General features: G+C 46.2%; 1 protein-coding gene across 1 annotated transcript in view; it reads left to right on the top strand.

The window, feature by feature from the left end:
- LOC142316860 (cartilage oligomeric matrix protein-like) overlaps positions 1–15,154 on the top strand; it is a 1,990,803-nt gene that overhangs the window by 968,051 nt on the left and 1,007,598 nt on the right. The window lies entirely within an intron of this gene.

The following is a 15,154-nucleotide window of genomic DNA, read 5'->3' as shown; positions in this document are numbered from 1 at the left end:
CATCCCTTGTGTATGTTATACTAGCAATAAGTATTACAACTTGCAAAAAAAAGGCCCCAAAATCGTAAAAACAATGGGTTCAGGTGAAGTGGAGTGCCTGTCAGCCACCATCTCAATTCATACCAGCACAGTTGCATTACACAATTTTTATTAATACTAGGTGTCAGTAGCACAACTTGTGCCTGAAGCAAAATACCTTCATAGCACCAAACTAGCCTAATTTTGGAGGCTTCATATTTGACAGAACCTACATAGTGACTTGCTCTTATTAAAACACAGTCTCAGTGTTATCCAATTTTTATTAATACTTGGTATCAGTGGCACTACTTCTGCCTCAAGGCCAATAACTTCCTATCAGCCACCTAGTGTAATTTTGGGGGCTTCATATCTTACAAAACTTAGATAGTGGCTTCCTGCAACGTGCAGTACAGCACGAGGAACAACATCGTAACATCGGTCCTTCCGTAATTAGGGAAATGACCGACACTACACCGATGATACGATTTTGACGCTTTAAAAAAAACTATTTACACACTCTGATATCGACAACGACGCCGGATGTGCGTCACTTTCGATTTGACCCCACCGACATCGCACCTGCGATGTTGTAGTGTGCAAAGTACCCCTTATTGTTACGAAATTTATATTAATATTGGTGTCAGTGGCACTACTTGTGCCTCAAGGCTAGAGTTAAGCGTGGTTCGTGGTTTGAGGTTCGCTAGTTCGAGGTTCGAGTGATTTCGGGGGGTGTTCTAGATAGAACTAGAACTCGAGCTCTTTGCTAATAGTTCGGCAGCTCGAGTTACGTTCGAGAACGATTCTATCAGCAAAAAACCTAGCTAATTACTAGCTGGCTTTTCACTGTAATAGTGTGAGTCATTCTGTGATTCACACTATTATCTAATTTCAGAGTATAGTGTGCTGGGGGGCGGGGTTTAGATCTGTGGTGCTCAGAAAATACCAATCGCCATTTTTTTTCTTTTCTAAGTGCGCGGCGTGTAGTGGGGCGGGCCAGCATGTCAGCCAATCCCAGACACACACACGGCTAAGTGGACTTTTTGCCAGACAAGCAAGGGCATGTGTCATAGGCTGTGAATGTTACATGTCCTTGCATTATTGCATTATAAATACGGCCATTTTCCCTCAGGACGCCATTATCTGCCTTCTGCTTCTGGGTGACAGTCACCGCTCACGCAGCTCCTGTCGCCGATTCTGCTGTGTACGCTATACACACAGCGCTCTACAGATTAGGGACAGAAGTTTATTTCAGCCCTTTTCAGGGCTCATTTCCTCAGGCTCAAAGCCATAGGTGACAGTCAGGTCAGTGGAAAGGCTGTATACAGCTTCAGATAACAGCGTCTGTGTACCTAAGGTCAGGGAATTCCTTGCTGCATTTCACCATTGAAAAAGATAGAAAGTGAGGCTTCCTTTCCTCTACACTGACCCACAACCCGGCCACTGTACCCTCCTGCACATTTTTGCAAAGCCATTTTAATTGAAAAGAGTGCTGCCAGTTAGTGCCATCCAAAGAGTGGCTGGTGTACTCCATTATTGTGACACTTGTGCCAAGCAATTTTCAGCACCTCAGCATTCTACCCTCCTGCACATTTTTACTAAGCTATTATAATAGCAAACACTGCTGAAACTTAGTGGCATCCAAAAAGTGGCTGTTGTACTCCATTAGTGTCCCACTGGTGCCAAGCAATTTCCAGCACCTTTGTATCCCACCCTCCTGCTCATTTTTACTAAGCTATTATAAAAGCAAACACTGCTGAAACTTAGTGGCATCCAAAAAGTGGCTGTTGTACTCCATTAGTGTCCCACTGGTGCCAAGCAATTTCCAGCACCTCTGCATTCCACCCTCCTGCTCATTTTTACTAAGCTATTATAAAAGCAAACTTTGCTGCCAGTTTAATGGCCATAGTTGCATTGTCAGGGATAGTCAGTGTTGTTTCTTTAGCTGTCAATAAAGCTAGACCACCTCTGTAATCTACACCACCTCTCAATTTTTACTACCACATTTTAAGTGGACAATCTTGTCGCTATCAAAATGAGTGGCAAAATGACAGATGCTGGTGGAAATGGGAACAGGCATGTTGGAAAAGGAAAAAAGTTTTTGTCCGTGGGGAAGGTGGCAAAGCTAAATTAACATCTGCTAAAGATAGGCCATCTTCCAGCAAAAGTAAGATGTCTACTACTTTCTGTGGATAATCTGATGTGCTCCCTTTTTTATGGAACAAAACAACTGTAATAAAGGTAGATGATGCACAAAAAAAGCACATGCTTGAATGGATCTCAAGTGCTCCAACAAGTGCCCTCTCATCCACCTCAACTACCACATCCAAAAAAAAAACAGTTTTCTGAGTTGTCATCCCAATCACACTTGCTTTTTCCCAGCTCTCAAGTCTCCATCCGCCCTGTACAGTATGGTGGAACAGAGATGGCTGAGTCTGCCAAGCTGTTCAGTCACACTATAGCCTGGGAATCAGAGGTATGCTCCCAACAGTGAGTACAGACCAGGAAATGGTCTGCAGTGATGCCCAGAACCTTTGTGACTCAGATTCAGGCCGTGATGACCAAGTTTCTGAGCATAATGTTGACCCTTATTTACAAACTGTAACACCTGTTGGTAGAGACAATGAGGAACATACTGATGACGATGAGACACAGATACCAGATTGTGATGACAACTTAAATATTCGGTCAGGGCAGGAAGAGGCTAGGTCTGAGGGTGAGGGGAGTGCAAACACAACGCTTGATGAGGATGTTCTAGATCCCACCTACTGTGAACCCACAGTCAGGCACTTGAGGAGGTCAACAGAGGCGTTGGAGGAGGATGCAACTGGCGACAAAGTTACCTTGCGCCCTCCTGGACACAGGAGGAGTACTGGTAGCACGTCTACAACTGCATCCTCAGCCACCATTTTGCCTCTGAGCACTAGTCGGGGTGGCTCAGCAGGTCGCATGTTCTCTAAGCCTTGCCTAGCCTGGTTTATTTTTTGACCTTGCAAAGGATCGCCCAAATCATGTGATCTGTAAAATTTGTCGGGAATCTGTAAGTAGAGGAAAAAACCTCAGCAGTTTGACAACTTCATCCATGAATCGTCACATGAATAAATATTATATGTCCCAGTGGGAAGCTCACCGTGCTGCAATGCAGCCTAGCGGAGCGGACCATCCATCGCCTGCCCTTTCCAGTGCATCCGCATACTCTTCATCTTCTAGGACTGTGGGGACAGCTGTCACACCTGGTTTTCCATGCACAACTTCCTCCAGTGTAACCGCAACAGGCAGTTTGCTTGGTAGGTCATCAGTTGGTTTGGAAGGGGAAACAAGTGCGAGTGTACAGCTCTCTCAGACATCGATAGCATCAACGTTGGATGAAGGCAACATCATGTCTACGCCTGCACTTTCCTCACAAACCTGCATTTTTCCAGGGACACACTACTCATCACCGTCTACACACAGCAGCCAGATCTCTGTCCCTCAGATGTGGACAAATAAAAGGTCATTTCCTCCAACCCATGACAAAGCTAAGAGGTTGACTTTATCCCTCTGTAAGCTCATCGCTACCGAAATGCTGCCTTTCCGCCTGTTGGACACACAGGATTTTAGAGACCTTATGTCCATCGCTGTGCCCCAGTACCAGATGCCCAGTCGCCACTACTTTTCTAAGAAAGGTGTGCCTGCGCTATACCAGCATGTCGCACACAACATCACCGCTTCCTTGAGAAACTCTTTGTGTGAACAGGTGCATTTAACCACCAATACTTGGACCAGTAAGCATGGACAGGGACGTTACATGTCGCTGACTGGGCACTGGGTAACTATGGTGATAGATGGTGAAGGGTCTGCTGCACAAGTCTTGCCGTCCCCATGACTTGTGCGTCAATCCTCTGTCTGTCCAAGTTCCTCCACTGCTTCTGCCTCCTCAACCTCGTCTGGGTCCTCCACCTCTGCCCCAAGCCTGCTTGGTCAGGGCACCAGCGTTGTAACTGCGCACAAAGAATCCCGCACACTTCATTACTATGCTGGCAGCAGAGCGCAACGGCATCAGGCGGTCTTTATCTTGACATGTCTTGGAAATAGGAGTCACACAGCGGCTGAGTTGTGGGCAGCTCTGGAGACTGAGTTTGGTAAATGGTTGTCTCCACTCAACCTGCAGCCAGGTAAGGCCGTGTGCGACAATGCTGCAAACCTGGGTGTGGCCCTTTGCCTGGGCAAGGTGACACACGTGCCTTTTATGGCTCACGTGTTGAACCTTGTTGTCCAGCAATTTTTAACACACTATCCCGGCCTAGATGACCTTTTGCACAGGGCACGAAAACTGTCTGCTCACTTCTGCCGTTGAACCGCCGCAGCTGACCGAGTTGTATCGCTCCAGAAGTCTTTCGGCCTGCCGGTTCATCACCTGAAATGCGATGTGCCGACACACTGGAATTCGACTCTCCACATGTTACAGCGACTGAGGCAGCACCGCCGAGCAGTGGTTTAATATGTCATGACGTATAGCCTGGGCCAATGAGATGCAGAGGTGGGGCAGATCACCCTCATGGAGTGGTCTCAGATCAAGAACCTATGCACCCTTCTGCACAGTTTCGACATGGCAATGAATATGTTTAGCGCTGACAATGCCATTATCAGCATGACAATTCCAGTCATTTAAATGCTGGAGCACACGCTAAACACTATTCAGAGTCAGGGGTGGGACATCAGGAAAGGGGAGGAAGTACAGGAGGATTCATATGCGCAAGGGATACCAACATCTACAAGGTTCAGATGTTCATCATCACCAAGGCAGCAGGCATGGGACCATGGGGGACAGGGATCAACAAGGGCGCATGGTAGCAGGCAAAATGTTGAAGAAGGTTCAGGAGAACATGAAGAAATGGAGGACGAACTGTCCATTGACATGGAAAACTCAGCGGCTGAGGGAGACTTTGGTCAAATTTCAGTTGAAAGAGGTTGGGGGGAGACGTCAGAGAAAGAAAGAACGGTTAGCACCTCAAACCACAAACACAGCGCGGACTTGGTCCGCATGGCTGCGCAAGACACATGAGCGCCTTCTTGCTGCACTACCTACAACATGACAGTCGTATTGTCAAAATTAGAAGTGATGATGACTACTGGCTTGCCACACTATTAGAGTCCAAATTTTGTGACATAATTCCAGCCATAGAAAGGGATGCACGTATGCAGGAGAATCAGCAGAAGCTGTTACTCGATCTTAACTCGGCTTTTCCACCAAACCACTGTGGTGCACGGAGTGAATCTCCCAGTTGTAACTTGACAAACATGGGACGGTCTCGTCATCAACAGTCTAACTGTACGAGCAGCACCGTATCTGGTGCTGGTAACAGCAATTTTATTGAATCGTTTAATAATTTTTTTTAGACCTTCCTTTGCAAGGCCACCAGAGACAAGAAGTCTGACACATAGTCAATGGCTGGAGAGGATGATACAGGAGTATCTCCAAATGAACATCGATGCCATGACTTTGCAAATGGAGCCTTGCTCATTTTGGGCTTCAAATTTTGAAAAATGGCCTGAGCTCTCGACTTACGCCTTAGAGATCTTGTTGTGTCCAGCTGCCAGCGTTGTCTCAGAACGTGTCTTCAGTGCTGCTGGGTGTGTGCTGATAAGCGCACGCGTCTGTCCAGTGACAATGTGGACAGACTAATGTTCATCAAGATGAACAAGTCATGGATCCACAAGTACTTTACTACCCCTGTGTCATCCTGTGAAGAATAAAGGCTTGTGGATTTGGAATGTGCTTGATGCTAATGTACCTGTCAAGTTTACAACTGGGGCACAAGTGCTGCCACTGAAGGGGTGTCTGTGTGGCCCAATTTTTGGAAAAAAGGGAGACTCCACTTGGAGTAACCCTTGCTTGCTGTGTTTCTAAAAATGATCCAAGATGAACAGATCTGGGATCAGCAAAGACTTTGCTACGTACCCCGGTGTCATCCTGGGGACGGTTAAGGCTGGCGTATTTTTGAATGTGCTTGATGAAAATCTACCTGTGAAGTGTAGAACTGGGGCAAAAGTGCTGCCACTGAAGGGGTGTCTGTGTTGCCCAATTTTTGGAAAAAAGGGAGACTTCGCTTGGAGTCACCTTGCGGTGTTTTACATGATTTTAGAAGGGCATGCCATGCCTATATCCGTGTCTCGTCCTCTTTTTCCTCGTAACTCTGTTTTGTTTTCGCATGAGAATTTATTCTTGTCACTTTCCCATGTGTTTGTGTTGTGTTGTGAGTTGTTTGTCACCTTTAGGACACCTTTGAGGGTGTTTTCTAGGTGTGTTTTATGTGTTTGTGATTGCCCCCCATTGTTTCCTATGGGGTTCGAGTGGTTCGTTGAACCGATTTGCCGAACCGAACTCGAACACGACCTCCGTTCGACGAACCAAGCTCAAGCCGAACTGCGACCGGTTCACTCATCTTTACTTAAGGCCAGTACCTTCCTATCAGCAACCTAGCATACTTTTGGGTGCTTCATATCCTACACAACTTAGATAGTGGCTTGCTGCAACTAACACACAGTCTCAGTGTTACCCAATATTTATTAATACTTGGTGTCAGTGGCATTACTTCTGCCTCAAGTCCAGTACCTTCCTATCAGCCACCTAGTGTAATTTTGGGGGCTTTATATCTTACAGAACCTACATAGTGGCTTGCTCTTATTAAAACACAGTCTCAGTGTTACCCAATTTTTAATAATACTTGGTGTCAGTGGCACTACTTCTGTCTCAAGACCAGTACCTTCCTATGAGCAATCTAGTGTAATTTTGGGGGCTTCATATCTTACAGAACCTACATAGTGGCTTGCTGTTATTAAAACAGAGTCTCAATGTTACCCAATTTTTATTAATACTTGGTGTCAGTGGCACTACTTCTGCCGCAAGGCCAGTACCTTCCTATCAGCAACTTAGCATATTTTTGGGGGCTTCATATGTTACAGAACTTAGAAAGTGGCTTGCTGCAACTAACACATATTCTCAGTGTTACCCAATTTTTATTAATACTTGGTGTCAGTGGCACTACTTCTGCCTCAAGGCCAGTACCTTCCTATCAGCCACCTAGTGTAATTTTGGGGGCTTCATATCTTACAGAACCTACATAGTGGCTTTCTGTTATTAAAACACAGTCTCAATGTTACCCAATTTTTATTAATACTTCTAATCTAATCACAATGTATAAATATATGAGGGGACAGTACAGAGACCTTTCCAAAGATCTTTTTACACCTAGGCCTGCGACTGGAACACGGGGGCATCCGCTACGTCTTGAGGAAAGAAGGTTTAATCATAATCACAGATGAGGATTCTTTACTGTACGAGCAGTGAGACTATGGAACTCTCTGCCGCATGATGTTGTAATGAGTGATTCACTACTAACATTTAAGCAGAGCCTGGATGCCTTTCTTGAAAAATTTAATATTACCAGTTATGTATATTAGATTTTATGACAGGGTATTGATCCAGGGAACTAGTCTGATTGCCGGATGTGGAGTCAGGAAGGAAATTTTTTCCCCATTGGAACTTGTTTGCCACATTGGGGGTTTTTTTTGCCTTCCTCTGGATCAACATGTTAGGCTACGGGTTGAACTAGATGGACTTAGAGTCTCCCTTCAACCTTAAAAACTATGATACTAAAAACTATGAATACTTGGTGTCAGTGGCACTACTTTTGCCTCAAGGCCAGTACCTTCCTATCAACAACCTAATGTAATTTTGGGGGCTTTATATCTTACAGAACCTACATAGTGGCATGCTCTTACTAAAACACAGTCTGAGTCCCAAAAACCAATACTAAAATAAAAGTGTTGTCAAACCCTGTTTTCTTTTGGGGCTGAAAGACATTCACAACATCTTTGTCGACTCCTCCAAGTGGTAGTTTGTCCAGTTAAGGTACCTTTTGGTTTTTAGACTTACAAAAACAGCTATCGTGCAAAACTATTAACACAAGTTTAACAACCCAGCATAAGTGTTGTTCCACTGCCTGTAGAAAAGGTCACATTACAGTATTCACCTTCAAATAATCAAACAAAAAAAATGGGAAAAAGAGGGGGTAAGGGCCGTGGACGAGGTGGTAGTGACTGGTGTTGAGCCACCCCCCTAGTGTTCGAGTTCAATTCGGTTCGGTTCGTCGAACGGCGGGTCAGTTCAATGAACGTTCGACGAACCCCTTCGAACCCCTTTGAAAACTATGGCAGGGAAACACAAACAAATAAAAACACAATTTTAAATGTACACATTCAGTTAATAAACATTGCCATTATACTTACAGGTCCCCGCTACGCGTTCTGCACTCTGTCTCTCACCGCTTTTCCTTCCGATTATCGCTGCGCCCTCCGGTAACCAACACTGAGGATAGGACCTTCCGTGACGTCGTCATAGCATGTGACCAGTCACGTGTCTATTACCTCATTGGATACAGACTGGTCACATGGCTAGACATCATCCTAGGTCCTGTCAGTGCATCTCTCCGGTATGCGGTGCTTGTTTGAGCATCTCCGTGTACCGGCGAGATGCTCTGGCACATGGTTGACTCCCCGTCCCTGCATGTCGGCGCTCTTTACAGAGTCAACCCACATGCAAGTACTGGATGCCACAGCCGGTGAATAGCGGCACTGGGAATCACGTGATCAGAGATCACCGTTGCTATAGTAACCCGCCTGTCAGATTACTATTTCAACTGTGGCAGCGGTGACGTCACCGCTTACAACCTGCAGCCTCTGCTCACTCACTGAGTGATTAGACTGCATGGGAGCAGCAGCGTCTTCGTCCCATGCAGTGCTGTCTGATGTAGCAGAGCTGCATGGGTTGAAGGAGAAAGAAGACAGAAGACCAGGATCATGGAGGGGTGAGAGGGAGTATTAAACATGGAATCTCTAAGTGTTTCTGTGTATTTATTTCTATTAAAGTATTTTTTATCTGTGTGGTGTCTTTTTTTAACCCTTTATTGGAGATTCTTAATGGCCGGGTCAAACTTGCCTGACATTAAGAATCTCTGGCTTAATACTAGCTAGTGAAACAAAGCTAGTATTAACCCATTATTACCCAGCGAGCCACCCGTCACCAGGGCAGCTGGAAGAGTTGGAAACAGTGCCAGATGATGGCGCTTCTATGAAAGCGCCATTTTCTGGGGCGGCTGCAGACTGCAATTCGCAGCAGAGGGGCCCAGAAATCTCGGGCCAACCTGTGCTGCGGATTCCAATTTTCAGCTGCCTAGTTGTACCTGGCTGGACACAAAAATGGTGCGAAGCCCATGTCGTTTTTGTTTTTTTTAATTATTTCATGAAAATCATGAAATAATTAAAAAAAGGGCTTCCCTATATTTTTTGTTCCCAGCCGGGTACAAATAGGCAGCTGGGGGTTGGGGGCAGCCATACCTGCCTGCTGTTCTTGGCTAGCATACAAAAATATGGCGAAGCCCACGTCATTTTTTTGGTGGGCAAAAAATCCTGCATACAGTCCTGGATGGAGTATGCGGAGCCTTGTAGTTCTGCAGCTGCTGTCTGCTCTCCTGCATACCCTAGTGAATGGAGCACGCAAAGCCTTGTAGTTCTGCTCCCCCTGTCTCTCCCTCCAGCATACAGTCCTGGATGCAGCATGCTGAGCCTTGTAGTTCTGCAGGTTCTGTCTGCTCTCCTGCATACAGACAAACAGCAGACCGCAGCTGCAGAACTACAAGGCTCAGCATACTCCATCCAGGACTGTATGCAGGAGTTTTTTGCCCCCCAAAAAAATTACATGAGCTTCTCTATATTTTTGTATGTAAGCCAGGTACAGCAGGCAGCTACGGGCTGCGCCCATCCCCCAGCTGCCTATTTGTACCCGGCTGGGAACCAAAAATATAGGGAAGCCCTTTTTTTAAATTATTTCATGAATTTCATGAAATAATTAAAAAAAAAATGACGTGGGCTTCGCCCAATTTTTGTCTCCAGCCAGGTACAACTAGGCAGCTGGGGATTGATATCCGCAGCGCAGGGTGCCCAAGCTTTTTGGGCACCCCTGCTGCGAATTGCAGTCCGCAGCCGCTCCAGAAAATGGCGCTTTTATAGAAGCGCCATCTTCTGACATTATATCCAGCTCTTCCAGCTGCCCTGGTGATGAGTGGCTCGCTGGGTAATAATGGGGTTAGGGATAGCTGTATATTATCAACTGGCCCTAAGCCCGAAATTCATGTTGTCACGCCAACATTAGACATTGCCACCATGATTTTCTAGTACAGATAAAAAAAAAACACAACGCACAGAAAAATAATTTTATTAGAAATAAAACACAACACTATTAATGACTCCATATTTATTGAAATAAAGAACCCCCTTCGCAGTAATCCTGGGTAAAGGGTCCCGCGCCGTCCAATCCGGATCCAATATCATCTGATCGGTTTGCTGGAAGGCAAAGCGATCAGATGACGTGTCAGGTTCAAGGGCCTGATTCACATGACACAGCAGCTTATTGTATAAACGGCTTTTATAAAATCAGCTGATGCATCAGTGCAATAATAAAAAAAACAAAAAATACACATTTCTGTGCAGACTTCTGTCCGACAGCAGCAGCTGATAATTTCGTGAGAGAAAAGAGAGAAGAGAGGAGAGAGAGAGAAGAGAGAGGAGAGAGAGGAGAGAGAGAAGAGAGAGAGGAGAGGAAGAGAGAGATAAAAAAAAGAGAGAGAGGAGAGAGGGAAGAGAGGAGAGAGAAAAGAGAGAGAACAGAGATAGGAGAGAGAGAGAAGAGAGAGAGGGGAGAGCAATGCAGCCTCATTCCGTGAACTGCTCTGATTTTAGAGGTGTGTCCTGTGGCTCACAGCTTATGTCCGGCTTCTCTCATCAGTGCATAATTAAATTAAATTATAATTATAAATAAATAATTATAATTTAAAATTATAAATAAATTCAATTCTTTGCCGGGACTTGAACTTGTGAACTAATTCTCCTTAGGCAGTCGCTATACCCATTGAGCCACTGTCTGTAATGAAAAGCATAGGAAGATTTAGTAATCTTGACCTCTGTATTGCAGTAGAGAAACCAGAAGCAGATTGTTCAGCTGCAAGGATGGATGGAGGGATGGATGGATGGATGGATGGAGGGATGAATGGATGGATAGAGGGATGGATGGAGGGATAGAGGGAGGGATGAAGCGAGGGTCGAATGGATGGAGAGATAGAGGAAGGGATGAATGGATGGAAAGAGGGATGGAGGGATGGAGGGATGGATGGATGGAGGGTGGGATGAAGGGAGGATGAATGGATGGATGGAGGGATGGATGGATGGAGGGATGGATGGATGGATGGATGGATGAAGGGATGGAGGGAGGGATGAAGGGAGGGATGAATGGATGGATAAATGGGGGGAGGGATGGATGGGGGGAGTGAAGAATGGATGGAGGGATGGATGGATGGACGGATGGAGGGATGGATGGATAGAGAGATGGATGGAGGGATAGAGGGAGGGAGGGATGAAGGGAAGGATGAAGGGAGGGATGAATGGATGGAGAGATGGACGGTGGGTTGGAGGGAGGGATGAATGGATGGAGGGATGGATGAATGGATGGAGGGATGGGATAGATGAATGGATTGAGGGATAGATAGAGGGATGGATGGATGGATGGATAGAGGGTTGTAGAGATGGAGGGAGGGATGGAGGGAGGGATGAATGGATGAAGGGAGGGATGGAGGGATGGATGGATCGATAGAGGGATGGAGGGAGGGATATAGGGAGGGATGGAGGGATGAAGGGATGGAGGGATGGATGGAGGGATGGATGGATGGATAGAGGGATGGATGGAGTGATAGAGGAATTGATGGAGGGATGGAGAGAGGGATGAAGGGAGGGGTGAATGGATGGAGAGATGGAGGGAGGGATGGAAGGAGGGCTGGAGGGAGGGATGAATAGATGGAGAGAGGGATGGATGAATGGATGGGAGGGCAAACACCGGCACTACCGCACTCATCACCGCACACACGCAGGCACTACCGCACTCATCATCACATACACGCAAGCACTACTGCACGCATCATCACCGCACAAACACCGGCACTATCGCCCAAATCATCATGAATGAATGGATGGATGGAGGGAGGGATGGAGGGATGGAGGGAGGGATGAAGGGAGGGATGAATGGATGGATAGATGGAGGGAGGGATGGATGGAGGGAGTGAAGAATGGATGGAGGGACGGATGGAGGGATGGATGGAGGGATGGATGGATAGAGAGATGGATGGAGGGGTAGAGGGAGGGATGGAGGGAGGGATGAAGGGAGGGATGAATGGATGGAGAGATGGACGGTGGGTTGGAGGGAGGGATGAATGGATGGAGGGAGAGATGGAGGGATGGATAAATGGATGGAGGGATGGGATAGATGAATGGATTGAGGGATATATAGAGGGATGGATGGATGGATAGAGGGTTGGAGGGATGGAGGGATGGAGGGAGGGATGGATGGATCGATAGAGGGATGGAGGGAGGGATATAGGGAGGGATGGAGGGAGGGATATAGGGAGGGATGGAGGGAGGGATGGAGGGATGGATGGAGGGATGAAGGGATGGAGGGATGGAGGGATGGAGGGATGGATGGATAGAGGGATGGTTGGAGTGATAGAGGAATCGATGGAGGGATGGAGAGAGGGATGAAGGGAGGGATGAATGGATGGAGAGATGGAAGGAGGGCTGGAGGGAGGGATGAATGGATGGAGAGAGGGATGGATGAATGGATGGGAGGGCAAACACCGGCACTACCGCACTCATCACCGCACACACGCAGGCACTACCGCACTCATCATCGCACACACGTAAGCACTACTGCACGCATCATCACCGCACAAACACCGGCACTATCGCCCAAATCATCACCGCACACGCAGGCATTACCTCAGTGATGTGCCCGCTGACAGCACGGCTCACTTCATTTGCTGGGTGGAGCTGACACAGAACACTCGTGTTCTACGGCGCTCCGGTCAGATTCATGTAGCAGAGCTGATAGCGTCGTGGGACCTCTGTGGATTACGTCGGACCTGGAGGGGTATTTGGGGATTTGAATGATAGCGGGAGCAGATACCCAAATTAATTAATTAGTGATTAGCAGGGTAAGATAAAATATAACTTTTAATAATCCTATTAAAATCAGGGGGTGAACACGGACAACAAACACATAATAGTGAAAATCCGGTAAAGGAGAGCTGTATTAATCAGCAGTGATAAATGAGCCTAAACCAGAATGTCACTGAAGCATATCGAACAATAATTAATTGCAAGGGCTAAAAATTAAACCTTCAGCAGTAAGGCAAGTAATAAGGATTGATCTCACCCGTATTTCTTTATCCTGGTGATAGTGGGATCACAGAGGGGGAGCTATTAAGAGCTTAGCTACCACAAAACCCTCAGATACAGATCCGCTACAGGCATGCTCCAGGGAGAACTATCCACACGACTATCCACGGAAAGTGCAGACAGTTTGACAATGATCAAAATGAACCATAGATGGATTGCCCCAGAGTATCTCAGGCTGCCTTATAATAATACCCAATAATAAGTGTAGCCCTAAAATTTGGATTTCTTAAGTTCAAATAAGTTCCATTGTTTCTCATTCAAGACTATTTTATCTTCTATCATCTAATGAGGCCGCATGACTAATGTATCTTGTTATGCTGCTGTGATGTAATTGTTTGGCTCAATCACCCAGGGCAATATTTTTCAAGCCTTTGTACATTATGCACTGGCACAAGCACTGTCGAGGCTACACTGTCTAGAACAATTGGTCAGGCTGTCTCTTTTTGTGTTCTTTATTAATGCTGTGCTCCACAGTGTGTTACACATGGCTTGGGAGTACCTACTGTCAGTGTTCCATGGTGTCTGAACCATTATCCCCTGGGGAAACAATGTATTAAACTCCTTGGCATGTTATGCCCTGTTGAAAATCCTACCTTTTTTTTTTTTAAAACAAGCTGTTTGGAGCTGTTGGGAGCACCTTGTGATGCTTTGCTACATGGTGTCTGAATCACTACACCCTAGGGGAACTGAATCTATTAAACTCCTTGGCATGTTATGCCCTGTTGCTTATCCTACCAATTTTTTTTTAAAAAAAAGCTGTTGGGAGCTGTTGGGAGTACCTTCTGCTGCTGTGCTACATGTTATTGGAACCATTCCCCCCTGGGAAAACTGAATTTTTTTAAATCCTCGGTGTTAGCTAGTGGAATAAAGCCTGAGTTCCAGAGTGAAACAACTGCCACTTCCACAGTGCTGCATGCTTCACAAACTGCGGTCTAGGAAGCAGGCGATGATACCTCCTGCTGCCAACCTGCTTTTGATCAGATGCAATCATCATCAACGACATTAGCTTCGATGTCCCAGCATGGCGTTCGTTTGTCCATAAAACATACATTTCTGAATCATTTGAATAAAATTTGAATAGAGGGCCACTGGAGTCGGTGGTGTTGGTGGAGGAGGAGGAGGGCAAGGCAAACACCGAAATGGCCACAATGCCAATAGCACTGTAAAGTGTTATGGAGTACATATTCCAGCTCTCACACTAATGACTGCCATCCCTCCCCAATGTATGTTATATGGCCCACCTGAGAGCCCTAAGAAGTCTGAGATTTGAGGACAGCCAGTGGCCCTTCCTACATTTGAGTAGAGGGCCACTGGAGCCGGTGGTGCTGGTGGAGGAGGAGAAAATCAAGGTCAACATCCCAATGGGCACATTGTAGCTGACCTTTTAAAGTGCTGTCAAATATGTCCCAAAAAAGGTGAGACAGACACCAATATAATGTATGTTACAGTCCTTTTTAATCGAAAAAGAAAGAAAAATGTAAAAAATGAAACGTGTGAACAACTGCTAAAGTGGCTTTTTTTGGAAATCGGGGCTTGATTTGACGTTTTATTACAGTGATTAGGCACTAGAAACTGTTTCTTAGCAATTTCCCCTCTTTAACTTTGGTTTGAGAGCTGCTCTGGCGACTACGTAAACGTCGTGTGCTGCTTTGACCATGTTATTTAAAGACACCAGAAATGCAGTCAGGCGCCTTCTTCTTTAGGCTGTGCCCATACTGTTTCAGCCTTTTCCCATCCATTTCAGCCTTTTCCTCAGTCACCACAGGTCACCGACAGGTCTGACGTAAAATTATTCTGGTTTCCCATAGACTTACATTGA

This window comes from Anomaloglossus baeobatrachus, chromosome 1 (genome assembly GCF_048569485.1).
Source record: "Anomaloglossus baeobatrachus isolate aAnoBae1 chromosome 1, aAnoBae1.hap1, whole genome shotgun sequence".
Lineage (NCBI taxonomy): Eukaryota > Metazoa > Chordata > Amphibia > Anura > Aromobatidae > Anomaloglossus > Anomaloglossus baeobatrachus.
This window is presented reverse-complemented; position numbering and strand designations above follow the sequence as displayed.